The sequence below is a fragment of the Camelina sativa genome, chromosome 12 (genome assembly GCF_000633955.1).
Source record: "Camelina sativa cultivar DH55 chromosome 12, Cs, whole genome shotgun sequence".
NCBI classification, from domain to species: domain Eukaryota; kingdom Viridiplantae; phylum Streptophyta; class Magnoliopsida; order Brassicales; family Brassicaceae; genus Camelina; species Camelina sativa.
The window spans coordinates 30,096,963-30,111,948 of record NC_025696.1 but is presented as its reverse complement, the minus strand read 5'-3'; the positions used below and the strand labels follow the sequence as shown (position 1 = coordinate 30,111,948).

Below are 14,986 nucleotides of genomic sequence, written 5' to 3'. Positions count from 1 at the left end.
TGCCATAGACAGAGATATGAATAACGATTGCATAAAAAGTGTTGGAACAAAGATGTAAAATCGAAAGCAGTAGAGAAAACAAAAGTGGTGGAATTTAGTACAGTATCTGAGTAAAAGGTATTGCAAAAAGAATTTAGAAATCCTAACAAAGCTTGTTAAAGTGTAAAAATCTCTCTCTCTCTCTCTCTCAGTAGCTCTCGCATTCTCTCTGAATCTAGTGTGTGACATCTCTCCCCTGTGAGAAAATAGGATAGGATTTATATAGGGAAACCCTTTGACCTAGCCGCACAGCATCACCCAAAGGCCTACATGACGCTAGGGTCAAACACCTTCTTGGGTTGGGCTTCGGGTAGTTCCTCTTGAGCTTAGATCAGCTTCATTGGGTTAAGGTTTCAGGCTGTTCTTCTTGCATGATCGCACCATCGGGTATATGCTCGGTTTACACCTCATTCTTGCTCTTTTAAGGCTCCAAAGCACATGTTTTCATCCAAAATGCAACAATGCAACAATACAACACTCTAGATAACCTAAATTCAAATATCTAAGGTTAAAGATAAAAAAATGCTAAGATTTGACTTACACAATGCAAAACATGACTAAAAGGATGCCTAAAAAGGTGTAAAATAGAGAGACATCAGTGCTCCTTCTCTAGGTGTTGGCCAATATAAAGGAGAATGGTGAATAAAGAAGACTTTAATGGGGTTAGTTATAAGATCTAAGTTATGAGAGCAAGATGAAGAAGGAAGAAGAACGTGAATGTTGTCTTGTGGTATGGTGGTGAGGTATAATATTAGCAAGTTATAAACTAAAAATCTTAGTACTACACCTTAAAGTTTTTCTCCACACCTTAAAACCTGTGCGTGAACCCCAACGCCCCAACTTTTTCTCTCCCAAAGTTTCTTTGCGACAAACCTAACTGCTCCGTGTCTTGCCTCTCCAGTGTCTGGTTGCGACCAGCGCCGTGAGAGGTCTCTAGATTACCTTGGTCTGGTTTCATCTGCGCACTTGAAGATTACTTTAGAATTATTCGGCTCTGTTTCTCGCGATGGCCGTTCTCCGGTGGTTGAAATCTCCTGCTCTATGCCTCCATTGCCTATAGACAACGTTGGAGCAAGGTGAAGGCTCTGATTTTTGGTCCTAGCGTTTCGCATTTCAAGCGGCAGAGCAAGCTTCTGTTTGTAGATCTGTTCCAGTTCGCCTTCTTCCTGGTGTTTCCAGTGGTCGAGTGTGCTTCCGTAGGCAGTGCCGCGATGTCTCCTCTCCTCCTTGCTCGGACTCATTTTTTCCAAGATCTCTCTTGGTCTAACCGCCACGTTTTGCCTTGTGTCTGCCGAAGTTATTGGTTTCTTTGTGTCGGGTTGTTCGCTTTGAGGACGGCTTACTCCCACACGCCTGAAGCCTCTGTCTAATTTGTGCGTGTTGTTTTCGTGTGTCGAAGTCTGAATCGAGAGGTTTTCATTAGCTCTGTGGATGGTTTGCCATCGTTGGTTGGTGTTTTTCATCAGACCTTGAGCTTCTGATGCCTCAGCCTCTCTTTTTTGTTCCTCCTTCGCATAGGTTTCATAGCATGGCTACTATTGGAAGCTGTTTGTCTCATCTATTTTTCATCGAGCCTTGACATTTTAGGAGAATTACGTCTCTGTTGGCATCTTCTGCTTGAGGACAGTAGCAGGATTATTAGGAGCATGTTTTCTCATGGCTGGTCAATTTCCCTCGTCGAACCAGATGGTAAATGGCTCCTTTGGGTAGCTGTCGTGGTTTTTGATAAGTTGAGGTTTTAGTTATCGGTGGTAGCNTCCTCTTGAGCTTAGATCAGCTTCATTGGGTTAAGGTTTCAGGCTGTTCTTCTTGCATGATCGCACCATCGGGTATATGCTCGGTTTACACCTCATTCTTGCTCTTTTAAGGCTCCAAAGCACATGTTTTCATCCAAAATGCAACAATGCAACAATACAACACTCTAGATAACCTAAATTCAAATATCTAAGGTTAAAGATAAAAAAATGCTAAGATTTGACTTACACAATGCAAAACATGACTAAAAGGATGCCTAAAAAGGTGTAAAATAGAGAGACATCAGTGCTCCTTCTCTAGGTGTTGGCCAATATAAAGGAGAATGGTGAATAAAGAAGACTTTAATGGGGTTAGTTATAAGATCTAAGTTATGAGAGCAAGATGAAGAAGGAAGAAGAACGTGAATGTTGTCTTGTGGTATGGTGGTGAGGTATAATATTAGCAAGTTATAAACTAAAAATCTTAGTACTACACCTTAAAGTTTTTCTCCACACCTTAAAACCTGTGCGTGAACCCCAACGCCCCAACTTTTTCTCTCCCAAAGTTTCTTTGCGACAAACCTAACTGCTCCGTGTCTTGCCTCTCCAGTGTCTGGTTGCGACCAGCGCCGTGAGAGGTCTCTAGATTACCTTGGTCTGGTTTCATCTGCGCACTTGAAGATTACTTTAGAATTATTCGGCTCTGTTTCTCGCGATGGCCGTTCTCCGGTGGTTGAAATCTCCTGCTCTATGCCTCCATTGCCTATAGACAACGTTGGAGCAAGGTGAAGGCTCTGATTTTTGGTCCTAGCGTTTCGCATTTCAAGCGGCAGAGCAAGCTTCTGTTTGTAGATCTGTTCCAGTTCGCCTTCTTCCTGGTGTTTCCAGTGGTCGAGTGTGCTTCCGTAGGCAGTGCCGCGATGTCTCCTCTCCTCCTTGCTCGGACTCATTTTTTCCAAGATCTCTCTTGGTCTAACCGCCACGTTTTGCCTTGTGTCTGCCGAAGTTATTGGTTTCTTTGTGTCGGGTTGTTCGCTTTGAGGACGGCTTACTCCCACACGCCTGAAGCCTCTGTCTAATTTGTGCGTGTTGTTTTCGTGTGTCGAAGTCTGAATCGAGAGGTTTTCATTAGCTCTGTGGATGGTTTGCCATCGTTGGTTGGTGTTTTTCATCAGACCTTGAGCTTCTGATGCCTCAGCCTCTCTTTTTTGTTCCTCCTTCGCATAGGTTTCATAGCATGGCTACTATTGGAAGCTGTTTGTCTCATCTATTTTTCATCGAGCCTTGACATTTTAGGAGAATTACGTCTCTGTTGGCATCTTCTGCTTGAGGACAGTAGCAGGATTATTAGGAGCATGTTTTCTCATGGCTGGTCAATTTCCCTCGTCGAACCAGATGGTAAATGGCTCCTTTGGGTAGCTGTCGTGGTTTTTGATAAGTTGAGGTTTTAGTTATCGGTGGTAGCTAGCTCCCCTCTCCTCTTGAGAACTCTGCAGGTATATAAATTCTTCGGTTTAGTTCAAGGCCGGTTCTTTGTTTTGGCTTCCTGTTGTTATTGCCTTTGTTTGAAGATTGTTTTGCTTTAAGTACTCGCTTCTGCCCTGCGTCTTGATTGTGCTATAGAGGAGCTAGTCGGGCTAATGGCTTATGGTGTGGTTGTGGATGATCTTATTTTGCTCTGCGCTGCTGACTTCGGGGAATGAACTCGGTAGAAGGAGCTTGCAACATTTGCTTAATTTGGCTTGTGAGGTTCCGTTTTAGGGAAAGCTCATGGATTGAAACGAAGTTTCGATTTCACATGACGCAGGGAGAGTAGGTGATCAATGATTTGGAGTTTTCTCTGTTGACGGCTCTGTCTGGGACCTTGTGCGAAAGGCTTCTAGAGCTAATTGTCGCAAGTAAGTGTTTTACAATCTGAAAATTCCCTTCTCCTTTTGCAGCTCATCCAAGAAGGACAACAAAAATTCCATCGCTTCGTCTTGTTCCCAAAGCTTCATTGCTTGGTTGAATAGATAGATCGAAAACTTGGTTTAATTACCATCCTATGCTTCCATGTTTTTACTTTTTTTTCCATGGAACCATATTTATAGTTTTCTAATCTTTGGTTCTAACCTTAAATTTTTTCATTATTAATGAACTATTTAAATTTAGAAAAAAAAAAAATCTTAGTACTGAAAATTTCTGATGGTGATAAAACTTTTCCAGGTTTTTTTAAAATAGGTTTCTTGATTGAATCTCCTTAATTGTGTTGATTATGGGTGAATGAATGCTAGGTGGGTTGTGCATAACCTCTGTATTAGTCTATTAGATTATATTTTTTTGTAGAGTAAAATAAAAAAATCAAGGGAACTCTCGAGGCAATATATAGAACAAGCAAATAATGTTTATGTCTTGATGAATGTAATAAACATGCAGTGCCGGCCCATCTCTAAAATAGCTAAAGCATGTATTTTAGGTCATATAATATATTCTAATTATTTGGTTTATTTTACCAAAAATATATTAGTTGAGTCGGTTATGTAGTATGAGAATAACTATATGGTTGAGGATTCGAGTATCTTAATCGGCAGTTTTTATTAAAATATAACTATTTGTTCTTATTCAGAGTCAGTTCTTATTATTTGTTCTTCACCAAAATATGATATTATATCTAATGAATGTTAACTTGTCTTTTATGGTTTTCGATCTATGTATTCCGAAGGCATGTCAAGTACATAAATTTTGGTGTGATCAGCTATGTCTTTTCATTACATATTGCAGTTGTTATATTTATTTGACGATCAATGTGTGTAATCTTTTTTTTTCTTAGTTTATCATATACATTAAAACACCGTGATAGAAATACATTCATACGATTGGGGCAACCAGTTAGCTGCATGTTGGATATGAGTTTCGTCCCCAACATTCTAAGAGGTCCAAACAGAAGATTCTTAAGAAGTTTAGGGCCTGAAGATATGGATCTGGCTGCAGGGGCAAAATCATCATTTACGGAAAAGAATAAAGGGACTCTAGGTCAATTGCCCAGTATAAATACCAGATGTCATTGTCAGGGCTCTGGATCTGAAATCTGGGCAATCAGAGAGAAAACATCAATTATTCTCGTATTAACTGCGCTTAGAGCTTTGATTGCATTTTCTGTAAACCTCACTTCAATTCTACGTTAATAAAAGGACCAGTTCCGATCTATCCCTATTAATATTCGTATTATTTATATTGTTGATTTCATACATCAACAATTTGGCGCCCACCGTGGGGCTGAAAGACATCCTTTCTTTTGACGAATAGAATCTGAAGACAAAGACGTTTCCAGAAAACCAGAAGCATTTCTCACAACAATCTCTCAAGTAACGAAGGCGTCGACTCCTTCACGCCACGCTCTCCCGCAGCCCACGTCGTGTCTCCTAGGCCGACCATATGGGGGCGCACCCGTGCGAGGACGAACCAGCTTCAAGGCGTCAACATAACCAAAGTAGCTACGGTTGAGGACGCGACACTTACTGACCGCGTAGCCGTAGGCGCTACGCGCGTCGCTCCAACAAATGGCGTAGCTATAGGCGCTATTGGAATGACCCGTAACCAGAATTGTGGACCGGACGGAGAAACGTGTCCACAAGACGAGAAGGAACCTCGAGAAAACAAAGACAAGAAAATCTTGAGAAAAGATTAAGAGACTTGCCGGAGAAGTTACCAAGTCGATAGATGACCCGAGACCGGGAAGGAGACGGGAATCGTTAGAGTATCTGGCGAATTGGACACAGGATGGTCGAGGTTGATGGAAAAGGACCAAAAGAAGAAAAATGGCCGTGGAAAAATGGCGAGGAAAAGACGTCATGGACGGGAGGTCCGGAGACGGATGAGAAAAGTGGATGTCACGGACGGGAGGTCTGGGGACGGATGAGAGAAGTCAAGTCTTGGACGGAAGGACTGAGAACTGATGAAGAAAGGTCGTAGTTTGATAAGAGGATCGAAGACCGATGAAGAGAAATAATCTCGAACGTAAAAAAATGTGGAATTTGCAGACAAGCGCGGGAGCTTGGGACGCAAGAGAGACGTGGGAAGGATAGAGGAAGTGGAAAGGTCTCTCAAGGACTGAGAAACGCCACGTGTCGCCATCGCATGCTCTCTCGCCAGAGAGTGAGATGCACGCGCTAGTGAGGGAGACTGGAAGCGTTTTGCATGCAGAATTAATTTCTCCCACTTGTCAAACACAAGTTGCCACTTGCCTAGACAAAGAACTCGACCAAGGGGTTATAATTAGCCTATTTGGTCTCTTATTTTTGACAAAGCCTCTCTCAAACACAAAACTCTTGCAAAATTTTCTCTCAACAAGATCCTTGAAGAAAATCAAGAGACTTCCAATGGAGGAAGAGGAAGAAGCTCGGCGGAGCTAGAGGAGGAAGAGAAGGCGAAGCGCTGTCGGATTTGCGGTGTGGAGGTGAAGCTCGATTCAGTCAATCTTCGGCCTAAATCACTGTGAGTTGAGGATATGACCCTAGATTTGTTGAGATTTGCTCTTGGTGTGAGTCTAGAGATTACATGAGCTTGGAGGCTCATGTGACCTTCTTGTTTATCTGGAGTGTTGCATGTTTATCTTTTAGATCTACATGGCAACAAGTTAAGATCTGGGGAGTAGACTAACATGCATGCATTTAGTATTGTATATAGTTTTGTTTGGGGATAAAAGATCATGCATGCATAAAGAATTGAGTGAGTTGGTTGCTTGCAAGATCAGATCCAATATAGTTTTGTTTGTTGAATTTCTCAACCGGTGAGGGAAGAGAAATAAAGTGGTGAAATGGGTAAAAATTTGCAATAATTATTTGCGTAATTCTGAGAATTAATTTGAGTAGCATGCATGATAGAATTTGGAGAAAAATGGGGTTAACATCACATGCATGACTAGGAAAAATATTTAAGAAATGGTTCTTAATTTTTCTTGAGAGTTAAATGGGTTGCATGCATGTGGATGTGGTCTTAAATGCTTGAATTTTATTTCTTACATGTTAAGAATTATTGGGTGAATTTCTTGCTTCTTTTCTTGCATGTGTTGCTTGATTTCTTGCTTGAAATTATTGGTTGTTTAAGTACTTGATTCTTTGTGTTGGTATACTTAGAATAAGTACTTGTCTAGCTAGTTCTCATGTGTCATGTTGGACTAGCTATCGACTTCTGTCCCCAAGTAAATGTGGAGTTCCGGCGAGTTAACCTTGGAGGTTTCGTGGCTGGACAAATCAGCGTCTAGTGAGAGACGAGACCGATCTATTGCATGACGATGCAAGTGTGTGGTTATCTGGTTGGTAGCCTTTGTGGTTTCAACGCGGTGTGGATTGGGGAGATGGGACAGAAGGTCATTGGGCCCTACGTTACGTGTGTGAGATGAAGTTTAGTGTGTACCAAGGGTGGTAGCATCACTAGTGCTTTCGTTCTCATGAGTTTTGGGAGTTGTGTTGAGATAGCCTATGGTGGCTATGAGTCTAGAAGTGTCATGTTGAGTCATTTCTAGATCTTGCATGTTGTGTGTTGTGGTTTGATTGCTTGATTGTTTGATTGCTTGATTGCTTGATTGCTTGATTGCTTGATTGCTTGATTGCTTGTTTGGTTGATTGCTTGATTGCTTGATTGCTTGATTGCTTGTTTGCTTACTTGCTTGCTAATCGCTTCCGAATAGCGCGATTCTGATTGTGGTTGTGGGTAGTTGGTTTGGGAGTAGTTGGATTAAGAGGATTGCATGTTAGAGAGTCACCCAACTCACTGAGTAATCGTGGATTACTCACTCCTCTCCTTGGACTGTTTTCTTGCAGGGAAAGTAAGTGGGTTGAGTTGGGCAACTAGGAAAAATCGGATAGGATGTTTTGTGCTGTGTGACTGCTTGATTAAAGCTTCTCGTATTTTTTTTTGACATGCATTTCTTCAAAATGGATCCAACTGTTTTTACTTTGTATACTCGTTTTTGAATGCAAACATTATACATAAGTAAATCGAGCTATTTTCTATATAATCGGACAAGTGGAAAGCCGGAGGTGTATGTGTAGCGGGTAGGTGGCGGCTAGTGGACTGGTTGGGGAATCTAATTCGTTGGTGGAACCTCGACTGGACTACAGGCTGTCAACCTCTTCGTGACGTCCTTCCGGACCAGTCCGCGGTTTTTCCGGTCGAGTGACGGACGCGGTTTGGGAGCGTTACAGCTACACCTCCATTTGTGTAGCCGCTGGCATCAATCCAACCGACCGCAAAGCCGTAGGCGCTACGCGTGTCGCTCCAACCATTTGCGTAGCCAACGGCGCTATCCCTCCTGATCGTGTAGCTGCTGGCGACACTCTAACCACCCGCGAAGCTGTAGGTGCTACGCACGCCACTCAACCACATAACACACCCGGACACGTTACTATCAATCAAACCGCGCTTGATGAAGTCGTACGGAGGGTCCTGGACCGGATGAGAGGCCAAGCAGCGCAAATGGCATCTCAAAGACAAAGCGACCACGCAAGGCGCCATAGGTGACGATTTGAACCTCGACATGAACGGGATGAAGAAACGCTGACACCGCACATGCCGTACGCTAAGCACCACGCCAATGGAAGGCCCCGACTCTCGTCAATCATCGTTGTACCTAACGGCAAACAACCCAGAGTACATTTCGTGGCAACCCAGAACTTGGTGGATCAAACGCACTTAGCCGAATCAGACCAAGGACGCCGAGAAGCGCGCTTTACAGCGAGACCTTCAATAGATGCAAGCTCAGCTGAAGAATATTACATCTCAGATGCACCATGCAACAAGCGCGGCACTAGAGCTGGAAACCCTACTGGCAGAGGCGTGATGTTCGCCTTTCACAACAAGAGTCTCAGGAATTAGAGTCAGACACAACTCCAACAACAACAAGAACAAGCCAATTCCTTACGATGGGAAGGGAGACCCCACAGTCTTTCTCAAATCGATGGCCATCCACATCAATCGGTCGTATTTCTCACCTGAGGAAGAAGACGCGGGAAGCTGTCAGTTGTTCGTTGAGAGTCTGTCTGGCGAGCCACTCAATTGGTTTTCAAGACTTGAAGCCAACTCGATCGATGGATACGAAGTCTTGACAAGCGCATTCATTTAGCATCACCAGTGTTTCACGCACGTGCCTGCATTGAATGCCAACCTGTGGAGAATGAATCAGAAGCCTAACGAGTCATTACGGACTTTCATAGAAAGGTTTAAAGCTGTCATATCACAGCTTGCCATAAGTGACGACGCCGCCATCGGTGCGTTGAAAAACGCGCTCGCTCATGGAAATAGATTCAAGGAAGACCTAACAATCCTGCCCGTCATGAGTTTGGGTGAAGTGCTTGCACAATCAAACCGGTACATCCAAGTCAAGGAGGATGTTAGAAACCCGGACCAACCAAATGTGGCGGAAAAGGCACCCGAAAAAGTCCCAAGCTCAAAAAGCAAAACTATAGACAAGTACTACGAGCCACGCCAGCATTACAATAGGGAATACACCAGGGGCAAAAAAGGAAGGAAAGCCACGATGTTCGCTATCGATGGAAAAGAGCAACAACAAAGTAAGCTTGGAATAAGTACTATTGCGAATCCGACGGTCCCAGCTACAAAGGCAAGTGCAGCTACTGCGAATTCCACAAATTTGGCGGACATTCTATTGAAGAGTGCAAAACACTTCAAATGCTACTCCTTCACAAGTACCAGCGAGGTGACATCGATGTAGAGTGAGAGCGGCGAAGGGTCAACACACACAAGGATAACCCGTACTGCTTGGCAGACAAGCAGCAACATGACAGGGAATGCATAGAAGAAGCTGTACGAGATGATTAGGCCCCAGAAGTCGCACGCCTACCTCCTCTTCCATAACAAACTCATAACACAAGAGACCGTGACGACGCTCCAGTCCCTCGCCGAAGGATCAACATGATCATGGGCGGACTATCTACATGCCGCGAGGAAGAAACGAAGTGCAACTGGCCCTCAAATAGCAACACTGCCAAGAAACCCTCTGACCCTACAATCTTCACCGACAAGGATGCACGCAACGCAAGTCCAAACAATGATCCGCTGGTCGTGGAGATGGTGATCGGGGAAAGTTCGGTGACAAGGATCCTCATTGATACCAGAAGCTCGGTGAATGTGATATTCAAAGAAGTGTTAATCCAGATGGTGATCAATCTCCGCAACACAGTCGCCGATACGTAGCCTCTGACAGGATTCAACGGTGATACCATCATGACTGTCAGAACCATAATGCTCCCGATCTACGTCGGTGGCATAATGCAATGCTTCAACTTCACAATAGTGGATAACCCATCGTCTACAATGTCATTCTGGGAACACCATGACTCCATAAGATGCATGTTGTCGCATCAACTTATCATCAATGCGTCAAGTTTCCAAACACGTACGGTATCTACACATTGCGCGAAGATCCATTGATAGCGCGAATGTGCTTCATCATTGAGAAGAAGATGCAAAATGCAAGGGCGTTCGTGATTGCCAAATCAGCTCCGCTGCGAGATCCACGCACACTGCTTCCAAAAGAATCTGTGATCCAAATGAACATCGATTTTTCCGATCCCAAACGTTGCGTAGGCATTGGCGCCGAGCTACCCTTAGCACTGAGGGACGAGCTTGTCCAGTTTCTGCGTCAGAACGCAACCACGTTTGCATGGACGATAGATCACATGACTGGAATCAACCCTAGCATAACTAGTCACGAGCTCAACGTGGATCCAACTTACAAACTTGTTAAACAAAAGCGTCAAAAGCTTGGTGAGTTGATATATCATGGTTTTTGTGGTTATAACCATGATATAAGGAGTCTTTTAGTGTCTTTTCATTTGTTTCTAGATTGTTTTTGAGTCTTTACAGGTTTTAGCATGAAAGGAGCAAAATGGAGCAATTTGGATGATTCTGGAGCATTTAACCAGAGGAAATCAATTTGGAGTCTGATCCTATGAGGAGCATTGACCGACACCACACAAGAGGGCATCGATCGACACCCCTCTCTGCCGACTCAAGACCCAAGTTTTGGAAAATTTACAAAAGTTGCCCAAAGTCTTCCATAATTGCAACATAAGTCCTTGACGTGTTTTAGGACATACATATATAGTTTTTAGGTTTTTAAAACCCTTAAGTTTTATTCTATCAAGTTTTATTTTTCTGCAACCCTGTGAGATTTTGAGAGCTTTTTGGGGAGAGAGATATCTGCTTTGTAGAGAAGAATTCTTGAACTCCTTCTTACTCTTTTTAATCTCTGTTGCTTATTATTCAGAAAGATGTTTTGTTCTTCATTGATTATGTCTGAGTAGTTTGCTTGTTAGGTTTAGGGTTTTTCATAGGGATTTTATGAATTATTAGATCTGTTTATTTAGGATTCTTTATCTATCTAGATCTTCATCTTATGTTGTTCTTCATATTAATTCTTGATTGATCACCTATAATTAATAACCTAGGAAAATAAATTGATATGAGAATATAATTGTTTTCCTCATAAAACCTTTTGATGAGCAAAATTATTTCTTGCAAAGAGATTTGATTTAATAATTTTGTGAACAAGTTAAACCTGATCTTATTGCTGATTTTTGACCTAGAATTTTACAAAGATATTTGGATTTTCTGTTTTTAAATTTAGATATTATTTGCAGTGAGAACTGATTTAATTTACAAAAGTGTTTAGAGTTCTAGATCTGTTCTTAATTGCTTGAATCCTAATTTATTGATTGATTTAATGTTTCATAATTTCCTGAGAAATTCTCTAAGCCTAGCTTATTGATCTTCTGAATTTACAACAGTTTTATTCAATATTTTGCATTGCTTTTATTTTAATTCAAATTAATCAGTTTAGCTTAATTATAAAACTCTATAATTTATTGTGTAGTCTTGAGTCATTGTGGAATTCGATCCCTATGTATTACAGTGATCTCTTAATTTGAGAGAGTAGCTCAGGGTTAAATTTGAGCATATCAAATTTTGGCGTCGTTGCCGGGGACTCTTTGATCTACCATTAGATTTGAGTTTTAGATTTTGTCTAAATTTTTATTTTTATTTGAAACTTACACGCTTTTGTTTTCCTTTCTCTTGTGTGTTTCAGGTGTATGCCTAATAAGCCTAACACAAGGAGCAACAAGACTGGTCCAATTCTGAAGCTTTCAAACCAAGAGTTGGGAAAACTTGAGCGTGAGAACCGAAAAGCAGCCAAATCTTTGAAGATGGTTAACCCAATCATTCTGATGCGAGATGAGGATGGTGCTTTGAGGGATCAAGAGGGCCACTTGCGCAATGAGCAGGGCCAAAAGATTGATGCTGAGGGCAATGTGATTGCTGAAATTGCTGTTGTCGACAAACCAGCTGATGGTGTCGACGGTGTCGATCGACACCAACAAGAGGGTGTCGATCGACACCCCCTTCCTGCGGATGGTCGTGGAGCTGCCAACCACGTCCAGAACCCAGTTCGAAGACAGGACCAAAACCGGGACTTGATCAGGACCATTGCTGACTACAACCGGGCTGATCTTGTGTATGAGAACCGGTCTGCTATTGTTCCTCCTCCATTCCAGATGAATGATTTTGAGCTGAAGCCTGCTTACTTTCAACTGGTTGGGCAGAGACCTTTCTCAAACCTGCCCCATGAAAAGCCTCTGGACCATATTGAGCACTTTGAGGATCTTGTGACCAGTATCAAGGCTAATGGAGTGACTGAGGATTTCATATTCTGCAAGCTCTTCCCATACTCACTTGCAGGAGAGGCATCTCAGTGGTTGAAGCAGTTGCCAGCTGGTTCTTTGACAAATTGGCATGATATCAAGGTGGTTTTCCTCAACCATTTCTATGATGATGCAATGTCAGATGAGCTGAGAGTCAAGATCTCTTCATTCAAGCAAGGACATGATGAAGCTTTCAAGGCAGCTTGGGTGAGATTCAAAGCTTATCAGAGGGACTGTCCACACCATGGTTTCTCAAGGATTCAATTGCTAAGTATCTTCTTTAGAGGGTGTGACTGGAAGTATCAATTAGCTTTGGATGCTGCAAGTCAAGGGAACTTCAAGACAAGATTTCAAGAAGATGCTGAAGTGTTGATTGAGAATTTGGCTTCTAGCAATAGCACTAAAAGGGCTGATGCTGAAAGAAAGAGACTGCATGGAGAGTTTGATTCAAACCAGCTAGCTTCTGTTAATGCTAAGCTGGATTCAGTACACTATCTTTTTATGGGTAAGAAGTCAGTCTAATTTGCTGCTGAAGTTGAGACATTTGAGCCATAGCCAGAGAATGCAGAGGAGAATGTCAACTATGTGTATGGATCTGGGTATCAGGGACAAAGATTCGGTAATCAGCAAGGCAACAGACCTTACAATGGTGACCAGAAGCAGCAATAGAACAATGGCTATACAAGAACATATGAGAATTCATCTTATCAGTCTCCACCTCCTAAGACTTCTTCTGAGAGTGGAATGGAGGCCATGCTTGAGCAGCTTTTGCAAGGACAGGAGCATTTGACAGTGACATTCAATGGAAAGATTGACAATGTCTACACTGAGCTGAATGCGAAGATAGAAGCATTGAACATTCATGTCAAAAAGTTAGAGAATCAAGTTATTCAGACTGCTGGGTCTGTCAAACGACAAGAGGGTTTTCTTCCTGGAAGAACTGAGTCAAACCCCAAGCATGCCTGTAATGCCATATCTGTGAGAGATGAAGATGCTGTTGAAATTGCTTCTGCCAAACTGGGTGAAAAATCGACAAAATCCTCGACTTCAGATGATGGTGTTGATCGACACCACCTGGGTGTCGGTCGACACTCATCCCAGACAAGCCCAGAAACTGCAAAATCTCAGGTTCCAGCTGTTGAGAGGGTCTACAAGCCTAAGGTTCCTTTTCTCAAGCCAAGAAAGTCCAAGAAAGAGATGGAAGAAGCTAGATGCATGGCAATGATGGACAAGGTGATGATTGAGATGCCTTTAATTGATGCAGTAAAGCTTTCACCACCTCTTAAACGATATGTGAAGAGAATGGTATCCAATTGTTTGAGCCCTGAAGAAGGAGCACTTCTTACAAAAGATGTCAGTGCAATTCTGTTGAACCAGCCTGTTCAGAGGAAGAAGGAGAGAAACCAGGAAGTGGTTGTCTCTAAGGAAGTGAGTGCAATCATTCAATGTAGGACTGCTAAGAAGTTACCAGATCCTGGAAGCTTTGTACTTGATTGCTCAATCTCAGCAGGAAGGTTTTCTCACTCACTTAGTGATCTTGGCTCTAGTATCAACTTGATGCCACATTCTGTTGTTGTGAGACTTGGGATGACAGAATTCAAGCCAACTCAGATTTCTCTAATCCTAGCTGATCGCTCCCGAAGAATTCCTGAAGGTGTTTTAGAGGATATTCCAGTTAAGGTTGGCAACTTCATGATTCCCACTGACTTTGTGGTGCTGAAGTATGATCAAGAGCCTAAAGATCCTCTCATCTTAGGAAGATCTTTCTTGGCTACAGCTGGTGCAATCATAGATGTGCAGAAAGGACACATAACACTGAATGTGGATGGTTTGAGTATGAGTTTTGAGATGGATAAACTGAGGAGAACTCCTACCATTGATGGACAGACGTTTTCTGTTGAGAAGATTGCTCAGACAAGCTGCAGAGAAGCAAATTCACGAGCATCAGAAGCAATGTCGATAGACACCACCAAGAAGGTATCGATCAACACCCCTCCACGACCGAGACAGAAGAGCTCCAAAACTGATGTTCCAAGTCAGAAACCTGTTCCTAAACAGAAAGTCTCCCAATCCACACTCCAGAGCTCTCAGGTAAGGCCAAGGTATGCATCTCTTTCTCCTAAACTTCCTCCTATCATCAACAAGAATTTCAAAGAAATAAAAACTTTTTTGCAGTTAACCAAGCCACGAGATTATCGTAGAGCGCTTGTTTCTTCTGTTGATGATTTTGCAGGATAGAAAAAATACCCTCCCATACCTAAATCCCGCCCTGGTCCTGTTCCTAACATCCTTGGCAGACCTCATGCACCTAAAGCTTATACACCACCTTGGATGAAGAGGACTTCAATGCCATGTTCTGCTCCTCCGGATGCCTGAGCTCCAACACAGTCAAGCTAATGACTGAAAACAAGCGCTCAGTGGGAGGCAACCCACTGATAGGTTTTTCTTTTTCTTTTGATTTTGATTTTTATTTATTTTATTTTTATTTTTGCTTTCCTCTTACTTGATAACACT

At 42.6% G+C, this 14,986-nt stretch overlaps 2 pseudogenes; both read left to right on the top strand.

The window, feature by feature from the left end:
- Positions 697 to 1,781, top strand: LOC104734008 (annotated as a pseudogene).
- LOC104734007 lies at positions 2,139 to 3,475 on the top strand (annotated as a pseudogene).